Raw genomic sequence first — 23,927 nt, 5'->3', positions numbered from 1 at the left:
CAGAAAGAAAGTTGCCAACTCAATAGTGGTGGTTTATTCAATTATGTAATAATTCGAAAAATGAAGTTGAACGTTTTGATCACAAACGTGTAAATGTTAAGCATGCAATAAGTCTAGTGGTACCCGCAGGAATGTATAAAATGATGAAAATATATTTGATTTAATCATCAATGAAATATACAATACCAATTTTCACAACTGTATTTTATTTATTTTAGGTGATTTCATAGGAAGGGTAAGCGACAGGCCAGACTTAGTTGAGGACGACTACATAGTTTGAACCTACTGCCTGATGATTACGCCACGCCTGAAAACATTTTACCTATGAGAATCCCCCACCCCAAAATGAACATGGCAGACGTTAACTTGACTTTTGAAATACAACATATGTAAAAAGGTTAGATAAAGGAGGAGATTTAGATTAAATACAATGAGATAAATGCAGATATGAATGTGATATTCCAGCTCTTCTCGATTAAATGACTTAGTTTATTAACTTGTCTGATGTAAAACTTTCTTCGGTTTCAACCTACACCACTGAGTACTCTAAACTTCCCTGTTTTTCCCTCTGATGACTAGCACAAGGCAAGGGAGCTGATTGTGTTAATGTGTTTACGTCTCTCTGTCCTACGCTGTCGGGGATTCGACCCGGAACATTCCGAACTCGGAACTAACGCTCCACTACTAAGCTATTAAGTAGAGCTGTAATATATAATACTTTACATAACAGTTTGAAATACTTATTGATAGGCGCCTAATGCTTAAACGTAACTTATTGCTAAGTAAAATGAACGTTTTTCCGTTAATCAAAGTTTGTTTTAAACAACCATGCAATGCCAATACCAAGTTGAAAGTAGTGCTTGTCGGGATGAATGCTCCCCTAACGCATATTTTCTATGAAAAGGTAAAAAATGTATTGCAAAGGGCTGGTAGTAAGTTATAGGATGAAGCTTTAGTATACACAAGTTGATATATATATCATAACATACAAATATATAGGAACGTTAAAGAATAAAATATTGAGAATAAAATATAAAGCAAATTTAAACAATGAAATGAAAATTAGCAAGTGAATATCAGTACAAGAGGAAAGTTGTATGAATATGTAAGGTTTTAAATGTAATCGCAGTCTACATCTACCAGGTTTCTTGTGAATCCCTTCAGAACATTCCACGATATAGCCCGGACAAGCATTCGCTATTGTAGAAGATAAGGTTAAAGGGAGATTACTAGATATATATGCAGGAAAAGGTAATGATTCTTTGGTACTGCATTTGCTCAAATTGCCGTCTATCTACAATTCAATTTTCATTTTAATATCTTGATTACATACAGACAATCAATAATCGAAAACTATCAGGTAAAGGGGAGGTTAAGAGGTTTACATTAACAAATATGCAAGGCAGATTTATGGCTCTGGTGCTTTGCATTTCCTCTAAATACTACCTATCCATTTTTCAAGTTTATTTGTAATCCCTTGAGAATTTTCTTAAATATGGCAAAAATCCCATTTTCGAAACATATTAGGTTTCAGGGAAGATTATAAACATGCAAGGTGTGATAATGGTTCCTGTTTACAGCGTTTCCTTCTGTTGCCATATATGAACATAACAAGTTTCGTTTCAATTCATTTAGTGTTTTCAAGGTATGACCTCGAAAACCTCTTCTTGCGAAATAAAAACAGGTAATGGGAACAAAAGGTTAGGTAGGGTTAAGTTTTTGAAGCACTGCACTTCCTCTCGTCGACAATTTATATTATTATACCTCACTTCTTTAAAACATATAGTAATAACGCCAGGGCAATATTTAATATATGTAATATAACCCCGCACTATCACCCTCTGACGCACTGTTACCCTCTGACTGCATAAAATTGTCAATACGCTACAAATATGCCTCTATGTTGGATTATCATGTGAAAATTATGATTAATAGAACTGGTATTCCAACCTTAATAGACAATTATTTAAACTTACTTCTATAGACCATATGGAATTGTCAATACGCTACGAATACGGGAATTACTGATTAAATTTTGCTTCAAGTCTGTACAACCTGAGCGCTTTGTTTACCAGCCGACAATTATTGCCAAAATGGCCGCAATATTAGCAGTTATCTCTGAAATTGATTTATTTTTGATGATTTATTAGTAAATTGCATTGCCACTGTTATATTTATCTCATAAACATGTTAAACTTTTGTTAAAAATTTAATTTGGTAGAATTTTAAGATTGTTTCTCTCAATTTACATGTGAATTTTAATCGAATATCTTTTACCACTTTAAAATTGTACAGGTCTACTTTCGGTATAATAAAATAGATATTGACTGTCATAAGGTTGACAGTACAATTTTTAGCAATATGGCAATATGCACTGTCACTCTCAAGGCAGTAAGTATTTATATACTATTTCAAGTTTCATTTCGATCACTTCATTATTTCCCAAGATATTGGCCGGCAAGAACCCATTTCCGAACAAAATCAGGCATATGGGGTAAATACAATAACATCTATCGGTTGTGATAATGTATTTGCTCTATGCACTTCCTATCATCGCAATCTATCTAAATTTCAAGTTTCATAAATATCTGTTTAGTACTTTCCAAGACCAGTCCGAACATGCACCGATTATGGGAAATGGTAAAGGGGAAGTCACATTTTTAAATTTCTTTAAGTAGTTTTTAAGTTATTCTCCGAAGTAGGGTGTGATGGACGATTTTCTTTCGTTCGAAGTTTTGAGAGCTTTGATAAGAAAAAACAACAGAAAGTGTATTCATGTAAATGCAATATGAAACTATAGCTTTCAATAACAAAACAATAACATAAAATATATAAACATATGATACATTTTCATCGTTTCATCATATAGCCTGTCTCTCCCAGATAGATTCTTTTACATTTCTGTATGCTTATATATTTAAATGTTTAACGTGTTCAGTTTTTTTGGAGGGGTGTTTTATATGTTTTAGTCGATTAAAGATACATTTTAACTAATATTGTTCGCCGAGACATAATGTAAAATCAATACCAATTCATGAATTACCTAAATCTTTTTTTTGTTGTTGTATAATACCAGCCACTTGTTGTAAGTGCATATGTTATAAATATACCCATGTTGCACGACTTGTTGCAAACCCTGTAGTATTCTATGTGTTCGATTACATGCGATGAAATGTATAACCTGTGTCGTTTGAATAACAATGCATCAATTTATTGCATGAATTGGTACAGGCCAGATTTGTCTGTCTTATATTATTGTGATAGAGTACAGAGTAATAGAGTTTATATCTTTAAATGACATACGAACGTGCATTGTATTGAAGAGTGGATATGTCGGTCAAGAAGGCTCACTGCACTGGTCTCTTTACATGTGTCGAAACCCTTAAACAATACTTTTATGTGAAGATGTTAATTATGTAAGAAAATAAAAAAATGAATCATAAACTGCAGTACAATATTCGAGATTCATCAAGGGCAAAACTAATTCGAATAGTTTTATACAGTGTACTTGTGCGTGTTTCATTGTAATAGAGCGCAAATCTGCTAAACTCCGAAGAGTATAAAAACATGCATTTGTCACTAAAATGAAACGCCTCGTTTGGTATCAGATTTATCTGCGCGAAGGCAAATCATGCATCACAGCTTTAAAGTCCATATGTTTATAGTACTTACTAATTGACTAGAGACTGCCGTTGACCTGAACCTCACACAGAGTAAGCTCTTTAAAAGGAGTATCTGCCATGACCTCCACTGGTCTACCATATATAGGTCGGATAAGAGGCCAGGTCACTGTAGAGCCAACCGTCCAATTGTGGGAGACTAACAGATATTTAAAACAGTGTTGTTCGTACCTAGCTTAATTTTCAACTTCGGTAAGCTGTCATATAAGTAATTTAATAACCACAACATGTATACAATGGGTGGTTTCATTCTGTCAGAGTCGTTTAGGCGTCCACCGATATTCAGCAGTAATGAAAGATAAAAATATATGATTTAATTTTCAGTTTGGTGGTGGTAACACCATGGAAACTATGATATAACTTACTCTTATTGTCATTTCTCATGCTTGTCCAAAGTCGACATACCAACTGCTGCCGTAATTGATGAACATGGACGTTGCCCCGTTGTATATAGAATGAATTTAAAAGGATGTTGGTTTAATAGTTTGTTCCTTCTACTTTTCAACATCGGAATAAAAAGGTAACATGTTGCTATTGGCTATATTATGTCTGGAATTTCAATATGATAGTAGTAGTTGAAATGGTTACCTTTTAACAACAAGACGCTAGTTAGTTCCATTGGATAACAATTCTAGTTATATAACATTGGATGAATAAAGTATGATCAGCCAAGTTCCTGCAGTTCTATTTAATGTTCTACAATTAAGGGATATTTTGTTTATTTGTCGGATTGATAATTGCCTCATTGGTGTTTCAATACTGTGCCAATTAACAAGATCACGGTAGGCGATTTTTCTGTCGATTGCGTCCTTTTTGACTGATACGGGGTGATATATTCCATCACTGTCGTCGGGATGTTGTGACATTCAACGTGGCAATAGAAGTCAAAAAGGTCAACTTATAAAAAATATGTTCTTTTTCTTTGTCGATGCTCTGAATACTTCAAACAAAAAACAATGTCTTAAGCATGTGATGTAAACCTTTGGTCATTTTTCCAAATCTTGATTGCAGTAAATTATGCTCACCGAAGTGAAGGGGCATATAATTGCCACACCCTTGTCTGGAGGAAAAGTTACTTTCCCTGTGTTATCTTTACATAATCGGTGCATGTCCGGGCTTGTCAATTACTAAAGAAATTTATATGAAACTTTGATGGATTAATAGGAAGTGCATAGCACAAAACATATTTCTTAAGTGTTCTCCCCTTAGCCTGAGCTTGTTCGGAAATGGGTTCTCGACCGGCCGATAGCTTGAAAAATTATTAAGGGATTGATAGGAAACTTAACATATTTGTGAGATGGCAATCAGAGTGCTGAAAAAGCATAACCCTGTCCTACATTTCGTTCTACGTATCTCCCTTTACCAGAAATGTTTCAAAAATTGGTTTTTGTCGAGGTCATGTCTTAGAAAATACCAAATCGAACTTGAAATGTTCGTATATGACAATAAGAGCAAGCGCGACACACAAGAACCATAATCATGCCCTGCATTTTGCTATCTCCTCTGAAACTCTACTTAACCTGATAGTAATCAAAATTGGGATTTTGTCCGGACCATATTTTAAAAAAATACTTGAGGGTTTGAACTGAAACTTGACATACAGATAGATAGTAATGAGAAGAAATGTTACACAACGGGAACAATAATCTGCCCTGCATAAGTTTTTACCACTTTACCTCCCCTTAACCTGTTATCTATTCGATAATTTGTGCTTGTATGAAAGTACTTAAGAGATTGAAATGAAAACTAATGTAGATAGACGGCAATTATAGGAAATGCAGAACCCAAGAACCATTATCCTGCCCTGAAATTTTGTCATCTCATCTGAAACTCTCTTTAATTTGAAAAGTTATCAAAAGTAAATTTTTGTCATGGTCATTTTTCAGAAAATACTGAGGGATTGTTATGAGACTTAAACTATATATAGATGATAATGAGAAGAAATCCAATACATTAGAACCATTAATCTGCCCTGCATATTTGTAAAGTAAATACCACTTAACCTCCCCTTAGTCTAATATTTTTCGATAGTCTGTGCGTGTCTGAAAGTATTGAAGAGATTGAAATGAAAACTAATGTAGATAGACGGCATTTATAGGAAATGCAGAACCCAAGAACCATTATCCTGCCCTGACAGTTTGTCATCTCCTCTTAAAATCTCTATAGCTTGAAAGCTATCGAAAATGAGATGTTTTAGTAATTACTTAATGATACTTAAACTATATATATATATTGATGGCAATGAGAATGCAATACACCAGACACATTAATCTGCCCTGCATATTTGGAAAGTTAATACCACTTAACCTCCCCTTTGTCTAAAAGTTTTCGATAATGTGTGCATATTTTTTTGGACAAATGATAATGTAAAGCAAGTAACTTAACTGTCCACAAGTTTACCCTCAAAGATACTATTTACCATGGCGTAACGTATATTGTCCCCGACTTGAGACCTCAAATAGCTATTAACTGTGACCACTGTACTTTAACTTTAGACACAATATAACGTTTTACCATAGCGTAAAGTAAAGTCATCGACTGTTGACCCGGAGTACCTAATTACCATTGCGTAGAGTAGAGTGTCCTCGACGTAAGACACACAGGAACTTTTTACCATGTCGTTACTGAAATGATCCTTTACTTCAGACTCAGAGTACTGCTATAACTTAAATATTGATACTCTCAGCAAATTTGTTCGTATCTTTATTTTCTAGTGGGTTTTTTTACATTTGAATTCAACGTTATAACTATATGCTTAAGTTTATCATCTATTTATTTTGAACAAACCTATTTAAAACAAATGCAAGAGAGATGTCATAACAAATAAATAACAGGTAATGGATCTTTGATAAATTAATAATTAATAAATACATCATCATAAACTAGCGACAATTCCCACATGTTTAATGTTAACGTCAATGATTTAAACAGTTAAACATTAATTATGTACTTATGTGTACAAACAAAACTGTCAGACGCTTAAGTCTGACACTAAAGCACATCAGAGTCCCTTTATAATATTTCATAACCTTGGCCTTCGTTCCAAAGGGTTCATGGAAAATGCCTTAATGCTTTGATTACATGATTTACATGTTTAAACATCAGACAAACCTGTGGTCAGTTAAGCAGTTGGTCGGTCCGTTGTATTTTTTCTTGTCCGGGACATAACTTGAAAACAAATGGATGGAATTCAATAAACTTCATACAACGGTAAAGTTCAAAGAGAGGAAATGTAGTGACAAGAAAATTAAAACACTATTTTATATAATTACCGATTACTCGCCTTTAAATACTTCTTGTCCGGGGCAAAACCTTCTAAACTTCAGACGATTATAGAAAGTGCATTGTACAAGAACAGTTCCCTTACTGAAGCTCATACTGGAATTATGTTCTTTGTTTTATTGTCCGGAACTTATAAATTGAATTTAGTTAAACTCCGTACACTGGGGTAGCACAATGATAGAAAGTGTAGTGTACAAGCTACATAACTCTGTGTCAGCTTATCACAGCGATATTCATTTTTGTTACTTTATCCTGTCCGAAATAATAGTTAGTATTTAATATGAATACATACAATGACAGGAAGTGCATTGTACAGACCTTTAACTATATTTGAGCTTATTACAAAGTTATTGTCCTTTGTTATTTTTTCCTGTCAGCAACGTGACTTTTAAATTACTACATGTATTTCAATTAAACAACACACTTTGGTTAAGCATGATAAGTGGAAATAATGTGTATAATAACCTCGAAATGATGCCCTCTTTTCAAAAAAAGATTTTGCCATTCCATTGTCCATGGGGGGGGATTAGTCACTCCTGTGAAAGCTCTTGTTTTTCGTTACAAACTTTCCATTTTGACAGAGAAAAAACAGTATCTGAACTTCGTTTCCCGGACTTTCTTAATCTGACCTAATGTACAGTTTGGGGCTGTTCAAAGTAACATAATTGAAAATGTGTTACATACACTTGCAAAATTATGTATATTAAATATTGTGTTAATAGACATTCTTTTAACTGTTGGCATACCTTAAGTATATTGTATTCTTGCAGGTATCTATAATAGACGGGGAACGACGTATAGAAATTGTTGATTGTCCTGGTCTGCAAGACGGTGAAGACGCATCGGTATTTGCCTTTGAACAGCTAAAAAGGGCAATACTTGAGACACACCCTGGCTGCAATGCAATCTTCTCCAGAGAGATTCAATGAAAGCATGGCAAAAACTGTTGACAATTTCCTTAAGTTTGTCGGCGATGACGTAAAGGAGTTTGCTTTTCTTGTGTTTATCCACACATCGGAAGAAAATGAATTAAACAAGTACTTAGCAGATTTAAGGGATCCCACTGATGAAAATATGAAAGTATTTAACAGGTTGATTGAGAAATGTGGAAACAAGATCTTACATATCGACAATAAATTGAAAGGATCAGGTAAAACACAACAGATCAACAAAATATTGACGGAAGTAGACAACAACTTAAACCGAATTCAAAAAACACAATATACAAATCCGATGTTCCAGGAAGCCGTTGCTGTAGCTGAGAAGTTGATTCAGGAAAAAACTGAACACGATCGTCATATAGAGCAGGCGAAAAAAGAAAAGATCAGAGACGACGAGAGAAAGAAATGTGAGCAAGAGTTCAAGATTCAGCGCCGGTATGATACTTTCAAACAACGTCAAGCAGACAAAGCGATCAAAGATAAAGAGAAAAATAAATGTAAGCAAGAGTTCCAAAATCAGCGACGATATGACAGATTAGCAGATTCGGTATACGATAATAAGCTAGCTTACATCGTGAATCCTGTAGGCAGTTTTTCAAATTATTGGCTTACATCCAAGCGTAGATATAAACACAATAAAGGGAAATCGAGGAATTAATTAGCAACGATATAAGGACAATTTTGTCTACGTGGATGTTTTGTTAGACACATTAATTCAAATAGTCTTTTCGTCATTCTTCCTGTTATCGAATTTGCAGGATCTGGTTTTGACATCAGTTATCCATAAGATATAATTCAGTCCAACCCGAAAGCTAGTGTACCAATGTATATATATATACTGTGAAATAAGTTGTTGAAGTAAGTATCTATCTGAACTAGAACTTCTGTTGTTGGTCAACATAAGAGTTGGTATGACGATGACAGTTGCTCCAATATACCTTATATTCTATGAATTATGTCAACCTTTTGGGTTGATATGACGTTGATTATGCCTATGATATACACTATCTTCTAGAAATTATGTTATAAGTCAACTTATGTATTGATATGACTTTAATTGTGACTATGATGTAGCTTATATTCTAGAAATTATGTTGTAAGTAAAATTATGGATTGATTTGACTTTGATTATGACTATGATGTAGCTTATATTCTAGAAATTATGTTGTAAGTCAACTTATGTATTGAAATGACGTTGATTATGACTATGATGTACCTTATATTCTAGAAATTATGTTGTAAGTGAACGTATGAATTGATATGACTTTGATTATGACTATGATGTACTTTATATTCTAGAAACTATTTTGTAAGTCAACTTTGAGATAGACATGACGTTGATTATGACTATGATGTAGCTTATATACAGGAAATTATGTTGTAAAGGGAAGGTTTGGGTGTATATGACGTTGATTATAACTATGATGTAGCTTATATTCTAAGCATTATGTTGTAAGTCAACTTTTTGATTGATATGACGTTGATTATGACTATGATGTAGCTTATATACTAGAAATTTTGTTGTTGGTCAACTTATGGGTTGATATGACGTGAATTATGACTCCGATATAGCTAATATGCTAGACATTATGTTTATTCACTTATGAGTTGATATGACGTTGAAATTGGCTCCGATACTCATTATGCGCCAGCAAAATGCAGTGAATAAACGTAATAATTTATATTTTTATTATTATATTATATTGATGTTGGTCCCGATAGTGTTTATATATTGCTGGTATCATTTGAAAGGTCATTGCTTGCCTTTCACTAAAATGCAACATGCAAGTTCCCTGAAATTATTTATACCGATTTTGTTTTAACAAATTGTAATTAGTGGTCTTTATTCTAAATAAAATTGGATGTGATTAGCTTATTTTGCAATATTTCGATGTAACACGATATACTCGTTTATAAAGTTGAGCTTAACTTTTGTAAAAAATACATTGATGAGAAATGAGCATTCAGTTATGTTAAATAATACATTCGCAAGCCAAGGAAATCAACGAATTGCCTCCAAACCTGACCTTTTGTATCGTCGTGTTACTAAATCTAACACAACACAATAGTGTAGCTAGAACTGCACGTTATGATTTGATCAGTAAACCATTTGCTGGAATCATAGTTCGGATCTTCAAGCACAAACCGTGACTCCCATCAGAACGCCATTAAGACGAAACAGGGAAAACCCTATTTACCTTGCCTGTAGGAGATCTTCAGGACAGGCAATTGCATATCATTCTTCTTTAATCGAATAAAGGTTGCAGGGTTCAATGTCCAAAGAGTATTATTCCGGGCCATTAAATGAACCTTCGGGGTACATTCACCTTCGGGGGCTGAATGGCCCCTCCTTATAATGAGATATGGCCCTAAGTCTTGTGTTATATTCCTTATATTATACCGAACATTTTATATTACCTTTCAATATTTGAAAGCGCTTTTGATGTGTTTTATTAAACAAAGCAATTTATATTTACTTGCAACAATTGTTCACCGTTGTGAAATTCGCAGGTCATTTCACCATATGTATGACGTCAGCGGTCAATATTATTTTTGGCGATGTCCGGACCGGCCAAAATATGATAAGGACCGCTAACGTCAAAAAACTGTTTTTTTTTATTAAAAACACTGATATACGGACCGATCGACCTTATATTTACATATACATTTATATAAGGTAAAAAAATTACATTGATGTATATTCTAATGGCACATGTAGAGTATGTAACTGTATTGAAATATGCAAAAAGTATTTGTTTGGAAAACAATGTTAGGCGACATATTTCTACACTAAGGATGCGACATCCAGTGTATATAAATATAGTTTGTTTGTAGTACATTTAAAACATGAACAATATAACAAGAACATTGAAGACCACATCGAATTTGCCAGCCAATAGTTAAAAGGTGCACAATATAGGTTGATACCAAAATTTGATTCATTATCATGTGAGTTTAATGAAAAACAAAACAACATATGATTTTGGTATATATAATAAAATATAAGTCACTTTAAATGCGTGTTTGATTTGAAATAAATAGCTTCGTGGCCACAACATCCCCTTTCGAAATAACCAAAAACAATGTTGTCTTATTTGGTACCTTAACCATATGCATTTTAATTCGTTTTGGTCATTAAACTAAAACTTTTCTAACCTGAATCGTGATATCCAATGGTTAGATTTCTAACTAGGTACGTGTCATCGAATGGTAAACTATCTAAATAGGCTTGAGTCATCAAATGGTAACTGATCGGATTAGGCTCGTGTCATCCATGGGAACCTTTCTTACTAGGCTCTTTTCGTCTGATGGTAAGCTTCCTTACTAGGCTCCTGTCATCAAAGGAAACTTTTCTAACCAGACTCGTGTCATCCAATGGTAACTTTTCTAACTAACCTCTTGTCACCCAATGGTAACCTTTTCTATGCAAGGCTCGTGTTACTCAATGGTAACCTTTCTAACCATACTAGTGTCATCCAATGGTAACCTTTTTAATTAGGCGCTTGTCATCCAATGGTAACCTTTTTAATATGGTAACCTTTTTAATAAGGCGCTTGTCATCCAATGGTAGCCTTTTTAATAAGGCGCTTGTCATCCAATGGTACCTTTCTAACTAGGTTCTTGTTATCCAAAGGTAACCTTTTCAACAAGGTTTTTGTTATCCAATGGTAGCCTTTCTAACTAGGTTCTTGTCATCCAAAGGTAATCTTATTATCTAGGTTCTTGTCATTCAATGGTAACCTTTTTAACAAAGCTATTGTCATCTAATGGTAACCTTTCTTACAAGGCTCTTGTCATCCAATGGGAACCTTTCTTACAAGGCTCTTGTCATCCAATGGTAGCCTTTCTAACAAGGCTCTTGTCATCCAATGGTAACCTTCCTTACAAGGCTCTTGTCATCCAATGGTAACCTTTTTAAATAGGCTCTTGTCATCCAAAGATAACCTCTTTAACTAGACTTGTGTCATTCAATGGCAACTTTTCGTACAAGGATCTTATTATGCAATGGTAACGATTCTTTTTGGGAGTGAAACATATATTCTTGGATACATGTTTTGGGTAGTAAGAAGTTATAAACAATCTTACTAAAGATAACTGTATAAGATTTTGATCAAAAGCATTTACATTATTTCGGAAAAGTCTGTCGACATATTTTCTTTGTTTTTTACGCAAAATACTACCTATTTAACAATGGCTTGGGAGTTCTTAATGATAGTGTGGCAAATAAGAAAGTTTTGCATTAAAGTAATGAAATATAGTGGATATAGTTTATTTACGGTTCCAAAAATGCATATATCTTTTTTTTCAAACAGATGAAATCAACACAAACCCCAAGACATTGTTAATTGGTCTGTTCCGATATATTTAACTCATAAACATATTCATTTTGTATTAAGATATATATACCAGTATCAGTTAAAATCTCATAATCCTTCATTTTAATACACAACGGTTTCACGAAAGCAGTTGGTGGGTTGACTTGGGACAAATTTATGCCGTATCAAGCGTGAATATCTACAATATAATCGATTGTGATTGTAAGTTATATCCTGGCACATGTAGTTTTATTGTTTAACCACAATTATACTCAAACTAAAATGATAGTATTTTTATCTTATATAACTGCTAAGATTATTGGGCGCGCCTTATGCCAGAAATCCCACCCATCCATTGTCTGTCTGCTGTTGCTATTAATTAACTACATGCATTTTTACACTTTTGCTCTTTAATCATACTTTGATTTATCAAAGCTTTATTGTCAGTTTAAGATCGCGTTCAACTTACAAAAAAACTTAAATTAAAATAGCTAGCCTGCACTGTCCCATAAACTTAACAAATTATTTGAATTAATTCTAGGAAGTTGCCAACGGTTTGAGCATTACATGCAGCAAACACCGACTAATACACCATTCCTACTTGTTATAAACGTTCGTACTCGTATACAATGTGTGTTCTTATACATTTCAATGTATGTACCTTTGCGCTCTATGACAATAAAACATGCGCATGCTAACTGTATCAAACTATAGTTTTGTTTCCGAAGAAAAAAACATATTATGTTCGTTTCTTCGGATGTATTGCGGAAATAGGGTACTTTTTGTTTTCTGATAATAAGAACTCCGTCAAAAAAATGTATTGTTTAAGGGTAAGGAAAAAAACGAATATTTAAACCGCATCCCACCAACAACACTTCCGTATATATTTTTTTCACATTGAAAAATTGAGACAGTCAGGCACTATATGTCGATGATGATGATGCTGATGATGATGATAATGATGCTGTTGATAATGATGATGATGATGAAGATAATGCCGACGATGATGATGATGATGATGATGATGATGATGATGATGATGATGATGATAACGCGGACAACGTTGCGGAGGACGACGACGACGATGATGATGATGATGATGATGATGATGAGTATCTGAAACGTGCGCTCCTCAAAGGTTTAGTCATACCCTTGTAAATACTGAAACAATAGAAATGTCAGCCTTAATACGATGTGAATCAATCTACCTATATTTTTTAGCAATATTGTATATATGAACGCGTTAATGGTGGTAAAAGTATAAAGAATATAGTTTGTACTGAGTTACTGATTTATTTCACTGAAAAATATAATTGTTATAAAAATTAAAGCATAAAACCGTTCGTCCTTGTTTTCAAAAGATATATTTAACGCAGTGTACTAATTTTTTATCCTAGTGATATATATAATAGAGATTGCGTAAGTTGTTTTCCTCTAATGTCATCTGAAAACAACTTTGGAAACCATACCCAAAATAGGTCAAATAGGTCTCAGGCAAACTGGAACTATACGTCGATTGATGACTTGTTGAAAATGTGTTGTGTAACAATTAATTTATGTTATTTTTTAATTTATTCCGCGGTTAAGCCAATTCATGTTGCCAAAATAATACGTTACATGTATATTTATTTTGTCATTCAGTTTGAGATAAAGATTTACAAAATAAAAGCGCCATGTTCAACCGTTACGAGTTGAAGTGGTTAATTAAAAAGAAACTTTAAAAACATTTCCATTTCTCGATTACTTTAATGATTTTTTAACATCTGGTTGTGTTCACCACCACGATCAAGCGTTATTCCTCAACTAAGGTCACCTCCCCCACTTCTTCTCGTAACGACTGAACATAGCTGGTCCAACATTTTAGGCGTTGAAACAAGAAAATGGGGCTTTTGTTAACAAAAATTTCAAACTGAAACGTCTATGCCTTCTTTCAACCGTTTCTGCAATCATTGCTAAACAAAATATGAGTGTCCTGAATTATAAACCATATTGTTCTGTGACATTCTGATTGCCTATGTCTGCACAGCTGATTTCCAACTATAAATGCCAAACATTGGATACGTTCCAAAGTAAAGAATGAATTGAATAGCAATCGTTTTGTTGTAAGCTTATGGCATAATTTGATTCCAAAGGCATTCGGAGCACTGACTGCCTCGCGTTATTGCTTTTAAAAAAAGCATACGGAAGAAAACAGTGGAACAAATCGTGTTAGATTTCTCAAGAAACTTGTCAGCGGATAAACAAAAAATGGAAGGTAACCACAAGTAGTTTATTTTTTTTTTTAACTGTTGCTTTAACATTGCTTCTGAAGTGTTAGTCTTAACTTATTACTCCTTATTATGAATACTTATAATCATTATTATTATTATTATTATTATTATTATTATTATTATTATTATTATTATTTTATTATTATTATTATTATTATTATTATTATTATTATTATTATTATTATTATTATTATTATTATTTTGTTTTATTTTATTATTATTATTACTATTAGTATTATTATTATTTTATATATTATTAATTAAAATCAATGTATTATTTAATTATTTTGTATTATTATCATTATCAATATTTTAATCGTAACAGATAACATCATTTTGTAATATAAATGATCCCAACTTAGACCCCAAATACTAAAACTCTTTCAAGTTAATTACACCTTGATGGCTATCGGAGTGCTCACCTTAGGCTAAGTGATTAACAAAAAGCAATTAACAATGTGCGCATAATCATTCCCCCGTTATCATGTAACAAAACTTAACTGGCGCAGATGGTACCTTATACTCATTACTGAAATACAAGCATTTCATTAACAAAAAAACTCATGATAGCGATAAAAGACATACGTAATAATATTCAAAATGTATACATGTATTGTAAAGTTTAACAAAACAAATCTAATCATATTTATATACGTACGAACCAAACGCATAAAACTTAAAACATAGAAAAAGGTGGCAAAAAGATGAAATAAAGTGTACATGTCCATGGTATAAATTAACAGTATTTTAAGAATAGCATGGCATATCTACGTTTTGTATCAATAATTGAAGTCCATAATGGCTGACTGTACATATTTTATTTGTAATGACACGATATTCGGAATTACTTATCTAATTTTTTGTTTTCGTTTTATTTAAAATACAGGAAATTTCAGGATTCAATTACAAAACATGAACATTTGAAACTGTATTGGTTGCCGTTGTTTTAAATACGACCAGTCTGCGTATGTTTAAATTGTGTGTCAATAGTTCATGCTTAAACGTGTTTAAACCGAAAAGAAATACGCGAAACCTCAAAATAAAACCTTGTAAATGAAATATGATAGAGAGCTGTTATTTGATTGGCTTCTTAATGTGAACAACGCACCGATGACCTAAAACACCTTTCACAGCTGTTAAAATTACACATGAAGCGTTTTTGTGTTTACGTCGCTGTCCAAAACTTGAAAGAACAATAGTGTAGGAAACTATGACATGTAATAGTCCAGAAACATTGCACTGAATGTTTATGTTGGGATCCCACATACTGCAAATAATCAGATTTGTCGATATTAATTTTCTCTCTAAACATACATGGTTGTGATAATAAAAAAATAGAACCTCATTTAGGAAACGTCAATTTCCAGTTAATAATTGGTCTGTATTGGAATAGCTCGGTGGTTATAACTAGAAGTTAATAGAGTTTCTTATTATAAGATACCTGAGACTATATGTATAGATTTGGTTTATGGAAAAGTGTTAAAATCTTAATATACCACGCCGGAACCTATAACATTTAACTGCTTAACGCCACCCGCACATAATATAAAAATCGAAAACCCGAAAGTAAACTTGAACATTCCCTCCATTCAGGATAGAAGATTTATTCAGACTCAAGTGTGTCCAGCTTAGTGTGTTGTGGATTATTGTAGTAATGATGCCACATGACTGTTACAAACATTGATCTATTTAAGCGAAGGCCATTTTTTTCGCGACGAAAGTCATTAAATAACGTGAATTTTCAAAGTTTATCTCCAATCAGATGCAAACCGACTTCTTAATAAACATTCAACGGGGTTTACATATAATGTATAATAAGCATTTTGGAGTTTATGGGAGATTGATTAAATGATTGATTGATTGATTGATTGAGTGAGTGAGTGAGTGAGTGAGTGAGTGAGTGAGTGAGTGAGTGAGTGAGTGAGTGAGTGAGTGAGTGAGTGAGTGAGTGAGTGAGTGAGTGAGTGAGTGAGTGAGTGAGTGAGTGAGTGAGTGAGTGAGTGAGTGAGTGAGTGAGTGAGTGAGTGAGTGAGTGAGTGACTAAGGAAGGGACTAAGGGAGGGACTACGGAACGGAGGGGAAAAGTTACTGAGGCAGTGCGGGAGGGTTGGATAAAAGGAGAAAGGAAAGGAGGGAGGAAGTCAGGGAGGTTGGGAGTTATTGAGTGATTTAACGACTGAGGGTGAGACTGATTGAGAAGCATGTGTAGCTGAGGGAGTAGTGAGTGGGTACAGTTGTTAATAATGGATGTCTTTGTTCTAATTTTACAAGGAAATCCGAAACTGAAGATGAAATACAGAAAGTTTTGCATCAGACGGACCAAATTCTGACATCTTATCAGAATTATTTTAGATTATCATTAAAGATTATTCAACGGCATTGTTTTACAACTTGTTTATGATATATGATAAATGCCAATTTTGAGGTTAGGAATGAGCTTGGTCTAATTATGATTACAGTTCTATTCTTTGTTGTTGTTTTTTTCTTTTATATATCCTTTTTTTATTGTTATTCAAGAAGACTTAATCTTAAATTATGTCGATATTTTCAGTCACACCAATAAACTTATTGAAAGACACTGTTCAACTTCGTGATCTTTCTTCCGACATTGAAGAACAAATGGCAAATACTACTCGAAGTGTCATAGACATCGTTGTAACACCTGTAAAGACTATTGGTGATTTTGCCAAATCGCATGTGAGTAGTTTTCCATTGTTTTGTTTTTATTTTTGTAGTTAAATATGACATTATTAATGTATTGTGTCTATTTATCGCAACGTTTGATTGCTTATCTGTGGTAATTAACACACCCATATGACATTGGATCCCACATATATGATTTCAATAATAGAAAATCTTAATCATTTCAATTGTATCTTTCTAGCCTAATGTCTATACGATAGGCGTTGTGGTTGTTTTGACAGCCATTGCCGACTTTTTACGAAGGAGACGCGACCAACCACCCGGGGGAAGTAACTAGATCCGCGCATAAGGAATATAGATTGAGATATTTAAAAAAGGGTTTTTACTCTTGTAAATGTTATGAATTGTGTCATGATTTTCATTTTCAAGGAGTTTTTGCACAAGCGCATATATTATGCTACATAAATGAGCCTTGTGCATAATAGTGTGCACATTGTCATTCATATTTTTAATTTCCTTCGCTTTCAAAATAAAAAAAAGAACTAATGACAATAATTGCACGATTTCGTGTAACATGTAAAAATTAATATTATTTATTCGATGTACTCAACGTGAGCAGTAAATTCAATAAGATCATAGAATATTTTTTAAGGGCCAGCTTATTCCCAAGTAACTTCACATGACTCGCGTATAAATATTGTTGTATCGTAATCGCGATGTACAATATATTGCACAGCTCCGTTTTGCGATTTTTGTTAAAAAGCTTCACACTTACCTGATTGAACAATGTTTTGTTGAATTAATTAAAATTCCTGCCGTTTATAATAATGTTAATGGTCAATATTTTCTTTTGTCCAATGAGAAGGTAGTATTTATCCGTTTTTCCAATGCTTTAGCTTCAGTTATTTATTTTTCTGCTGTTCTGATACAAATTTACCCTTTATACTAAATGAATGTCGCTGTTGTTGCTATTTATATTATTTCAATGTCGAAACTAAGAGCATCTGAGTCAATATTACTAAGAGAGACTTTATGTCAATGTGTAACGTACTTAAAGATGGGAAATAAAAAATGTTTAAATACATACGCTGCCAGTCAGTAAGTAATTCCAAATGTTTATCTTATTATTTATCAGCTTATGACAATGTGAATATTTTTTGAGCCGTATTTTTAAATAATGATCATAATGATCTAGAGTTAAGAACAGGCTATCCTATTTTTTAACGGTTGGATGTTGTCAACTTGTGTTAATTTATGTTATACATTTATTGATGTTTGAAAACAATTTGGTTTGTCATTGACTGTGTTATATCTTGAAAGTTCCTAGCGCACATTGACATATTGCCTTTTATGTTAAGAAAGGAAATTTCTTAATATGTTTGATCTATGTCCTATAAAATAAAGTCCATTGCATCTGTTTGATTGTTATATTATTTTCTTTGAAACGTTTAAGGTCCATGTTTCATGGTACCCGAGGTGAACAATGTTACTTACATTAAACTCATTAATTACGCTTTTATGTCTTACTTTAAAAAGTTTTAGTTGTTCAGTTTAACGATATCATTCTTATTATTAAGAAACAACTTAAGGGCTATAGAGCCCATCATGAGAAAACTCATTCCATGCACGTACAGAAGAAGGAAGGAAAGAGGAAAAGAAGTTACTATTACGTGACATAAATGTTCTTCTATTAGATGCATTTCGAAGTGAATAACTTCGAGAACTCATAGTTTGAGGTGTCAGGGATAATAGATACTAACTTAACAGACCATTTTTCATTGTATAAAAGAGCCATAGTTTGTGATTTGAGTCGAAGAATAGGCCAGCTCAGCTCCTTATGAAGGACAGAAATTAAGATAAGCTTTGTAGCTCCACAAAAATAATCCCGGCCTCATTTTGGATCGTGTGTAGTTTAATTATATCGTACTTTGTACAATTATAACAGACAGTATCAGGAAACAAATTCAATATTTTTTCAAAAGTATGGAAAGTAAATAATTTCTATACTTTTTCTGTCCATATGGAATTTGAGCTATTTGCATGATGCTTTTACGTTTGAGGACTTAATTCTAATATACTAAAAATGTATGCAACATATACAGTCACTAGAAACTAAGAGGTTGTGCGAGTTAGTATCTAAAAACTTGACCATTTATAGATAAGTCAGGATAGAGATGATGATGATTTTTTCAGGAAAACAAAACTGACATAGTTTTTTTCAGAGTTTAATTTTACTAACCATTTACCTAAATTTGGAATAAGCGTTCTAATAATATTGGGTAAATTGGCAACATTGTTTCTGCCAAAACAGACCCACGTTTCAATCTATCCAGATGTGGCTTATAGCAGATATAGTGTGGCATAGATTTATTTCAATAAAGGCAAGGTAACATTCCATTAGCCTATTTACATAATATACAAATCTGGTAGATTAAGTTAATGAACGAGAACATAGGAAATTAGTACATTGTTTATTTTAGATACATAATATCTGTTTTACTTTACAGAAAAACAATCAAGAAATTTTTTAAGGATTACATCAGTTCACATCTACTCGGTAAAACATGGCAAGCGACATATCAACAGGTACCGCCGAATATATGTATTTCACAAATTTTTGTGGGTTAAATTTTGGTTCAAACGTTTAGTTGTGATCAGGCATCATGCACAGAAGCGAGCAATGCATTCAATGTTGAGGCACCCATGTCTTATAAAAGTTTAATTAGTTTTCAAATTTAAATGAACTCTTCGATGTCTTATTCTTTACATATTTGACTTAAAATCAAAACGCACTTTGTTTTATCAAATAACGACAGTGATTTTCTCTATTGTTTTATTTTCGCTTTTCAATAAACATCGTGCCACCTTTGACAGATTAAGTTTCATAGAAGTTACTGAAGTATTCAATATTATCAAACATGCGCTTTCAATTTAAGTGGTTATTTATCATTTACACTTGAACGTATCAAGTGTTTGACAATTTAATGTTCAGTTATCAGTTGGCAACCATTCAATCAAAGACCAATGTGGTTCATAATTCAGAACAATCATATTATCTCGATCCGTAATTGCCGAAACTATTGAAAGGAGGTATGGCTGCCTCAGCGTGACATTAACGCTTACAAAAGGCGCATATTCTGATAAAATGGCCTTAACTAATGAAACCAGCTATCCCATCGTTTCCAAGCGTTTCCTTTAAAACGGTATAGGCAACGTTAGCAGTGAGATAACGCTGGATTGTGGTGGTAAACACGACTAGAAGTTAGAAATTTCATGAACAAAAACGCGAAATTAAAATAAGATTTTAACTTTAATTCCAACACTTTATCTCGTGATGACTGGACATGGTGATTCCGTTTGTTTTCCTATTATGTTCATACGTCATACGCTTACACAAAAGCACAAATGAAGTAATCTAAGGGTATTAATGCGATCAATTATTAGAGCTCAGGGGATATTTTGTCATTGTTCTGTCCATTCCTCTACAACAAAATACGATTTCATCGTAGTAGTTATCAGTATTTACGACATAGTCTCTATATCATGCTTCAACTGATTTTATCTAAAATAATGTTTAACTTAACACTGATAACTGACCACATGTTCAACAAATTTATCGCAATATAGAAAAAGGCTGAACCAAACGTCTTGGTTGAATTAAAGAAACTCTTAAAATTATAATATTCCTTAAGAAATACATAGTTACATGAGTAAGCAAGTTACACACATTTGTTATACAAAATCATGAGAATAATATGATTCAAATGTAAAGCAAAACAACTTGACTATTTCTAAAAGTTTTCAAAGAAACGTATTTACCACGTTAATCTTGTAAATACCCGGCTTTATTTGATCGAGTGTAAATAGATATCTTTAGACTCTAGAAAAAAATGAACAATAGCACTTTCAAGATTATAGGAATATTATTTGATGGAGCAATTATTGATAACCAAATTAAGACAACTACGACAGCAATGAACTGATATATTGATACTTACACCTATGAAGCTAACAATGTCAAGTGCAAAAAATATGTCACAGTGATGAACTGCTTTGCCTTCCACCTGATGATGATATAATCTAATTTTCATTTTCCTATTTCTTCAAATAAAAAAAAGCGTTTTAGCATAGCCTTATTTCTAAACTGATTATAACATGTGATTTCTACTGATTTTAAATAATTAATTAATTCCATTGTGTGATCAATCCCCTATCGCGAAAGACAAACAAAAGCATGTCCTATATTTGCATTCAATAGCATAATGCTGGATACATTCAATGACGAGCATAATGTATAAGCCAGTATTTTGAATGAATAAGGATACACGTATACATTTTTTTTCTTTTGTAAAAGGAATCGTGATTTGCAAGATTACTCGTCATAATTGTTAATAATCGAGCTTAACACAATGGTCTTACTGACATTTATTGTACCGCATTTACCACACACCCATTATATTAACATGCAAGGCGGTACACGGTCGCCGGTTCTAAATTATTTTAAAACGACGTGTCTTAAAGCCATGAACAGAACACGTAACGGCTGTCTTGTTGCCATGGATAGGGCACTTACTTCTTACCAAGGCGTCCAGGGCTTGACTCGTTGTCTTAACTTATTTCTTTTTTACTGGTGGTCATCAAGCCAGATAATTGGGGTTTCTCCGGCACTCAAGTTTCCCTCCACAGCAGAGCATTGTCCATACTGCGAGTAGTCGAATATGCATAAGATTAATGTACTTTTTTTAATCGATGTAAATACAACAAAGTTAAAAGAAACGCATCATATCTATTCACTTAAAATAGTGATTTACTGCTTATGAACGTTGCCTCCATTGTAATGGATGGTCAATACTTCTTCCTTGCGTTTTAATGTTTATGATATTTAAAATAATGTAACTTTTGATCTTTAGTTCGTGCAAAATGTATTAAATTAATTATTTTCGTTAACATTGACCTTTTTATACACAAGAGATTGCATAACTCCGTTATTTGTTTCCTTACCATTATCTGAAATAAACAAAATTTACCTCTATATTCATTCGGTCATATAAATTAGATAGTGGAAGCAAAGCGTATTTGAGTTATTCGATATCAGGCGATATTGTTGAACAAACATGCAATGATGTGCTAGATTTAGTTGCTAGGATTGCATTTTATATTTTGGTAGCTTTCAATACCAATGTTCATAGAAGAACCGAAGCAAAGGATAGCTGGCTTAACTTTTGCGCAGTTCCTTATTCAAACAGATTTTTCATCCAAAATATAAGACGACGTAAGCAGATATCGAGGCCTTTGTATTATATGTCACTTCGACGCGGCTTCTGCTTAATAATATCTCAATGATCTGATAGCTCTGCATTATAAACCACATTTTTCTGTGACTGTATAATTGTATATGTCTGCCCAATTAATTGTTTTTGCCAAATTCGTACTGGCAGCGTCCCAATCCCAATGACATACATAAACATTTGAATAATGAGTGTTTAATGGATAATATCAAATTAATCTGGCAAAACCCGTCATCCATGTGAAGGGATCATATGTTTAAGACAGTTTCACTACAATATTGTACAAATTGCAAAATAACAAAATAACCGTCTCCTACACCGGAGCATGAGCATCAGTATAAATAGCATGGAAATAGCAACAAGGAATCTGGCGAAACAATACAGAGCGTGACACCCCGATAAATAAACCTTTCAGAGGCACGATTTGTATCAACTCGGTAGACAGTAATCTAGCATATGTTTCAAATGTGACCAACATGAAGCATGACATGTTTGGAATATCGATGCATTGTCGATGTTATTTTTACAAAATTTACTTTGTCGTATCTTACAGAAAGCTTAACGTTCTTCTTTCTTATTACAGACAAACGTATTATTTAAGTAATTATCCCTTTATAAGAATATATAAATGCAATAAAATACTGACCGGGGTCGACCTAGTCCAATATAATCATTTAAGTAATACTGTTTTGTAACTGATATGGATGGGGCAGGTGACATGACACTTTTAAACACACTTTTACTTGGATTTTAATGGCTCTTTAGAAGGCAGGGAAGCAAATTATGACGTCATGTCTGCTCAGTTATCAAACAGCAAGTCTTAACGATTAAGATTGATAATTAAGAATTGAAAGTCGAGAGGTAATAATCCATTGACATACAAATGAGTTGTTTGGAATATGGGATCAGCTAAAGTTGATCTACCAGAGGTTGTCAACCTTTTTCTTCTTGCAATCCGGAATGCTTTTGACTGGAATCAGGAATACTGTATTATATGAATTATATGTAAACATTTGAACCATATTTAACTATCTAAGTTTTGTGATACACATGAATACAAATATATATGCCGTACTTGTTTATATGTCGCTTTAAAAATATATTTACTACATATAGCAGACTAGAAGGAAACAACATTATATTCAACTATGTCCTATTAACAAGTATACTCTTAAAGGTACGCATAAGTTAAATCATGTAATTATGATCATCCCTCATGAATTATTCCTTGGCAGTATACCTGATAAGTAACAATAAACGTTGGGTACATTTCACAGAATTATAATTAAATAAAATCTTTTGAATATATTGGTACTCTCTAGTTGTCTAGTATTGGGGTCAAACATGTGGTGGATCATTTCCTCATAGACTAAGAAGAAACTCTTGTTATACTTTGCAAAATTGTCTTATGCCAGATATCAAGGAATATTTTGCAAGGACTGTTAATGATTGTTTGTTACTTGATTTGTTTTAAGCTTGGACAGATATGCCTTTAAGAAATATCACG

At 33.0% G+C, this 23,927-nt stretch overlaps 1 long non-coding RNA gene across 1 annotated transcript; it reads left to right on the top strand.

The window, feature by feature from the left end:
* Positions 1-241: 241 nt before the first annotated feature.
* LOC128221135 (uncharacterized) lies at positions 242-9,585 on the top strand. Its single transcript, XR_008258902.1, has 2 exons — positions 242-397; positions 7,733-9,585. It is a non-coding gene; the product is annotated as an uncharacterized LOC128221135 (long non-coding RNA).
* Positions 9,586-23,927: the final 14,342 nt, after the last annotated feature.

Source organism: Mya arenaria, chromosome 16 (genome assembly GCF_026914265.1).
Source record: "Mya arenaria isolate MELC-2E11 chromosome 16, ASM2691426v1".
In the NCBI taxonomy this organism is placed as follows: domain Eukaryota; kingdom Metazoa; phylum Mollusca; class Bivalvia; order Myida; family Myidae; genus Mya; species Mya arenaria.
The sequence above is the reverse complement of the archived record's forward strand: the minus strand, read 5'-3'. Positions and strand labels throughout refer to the sequence as shown.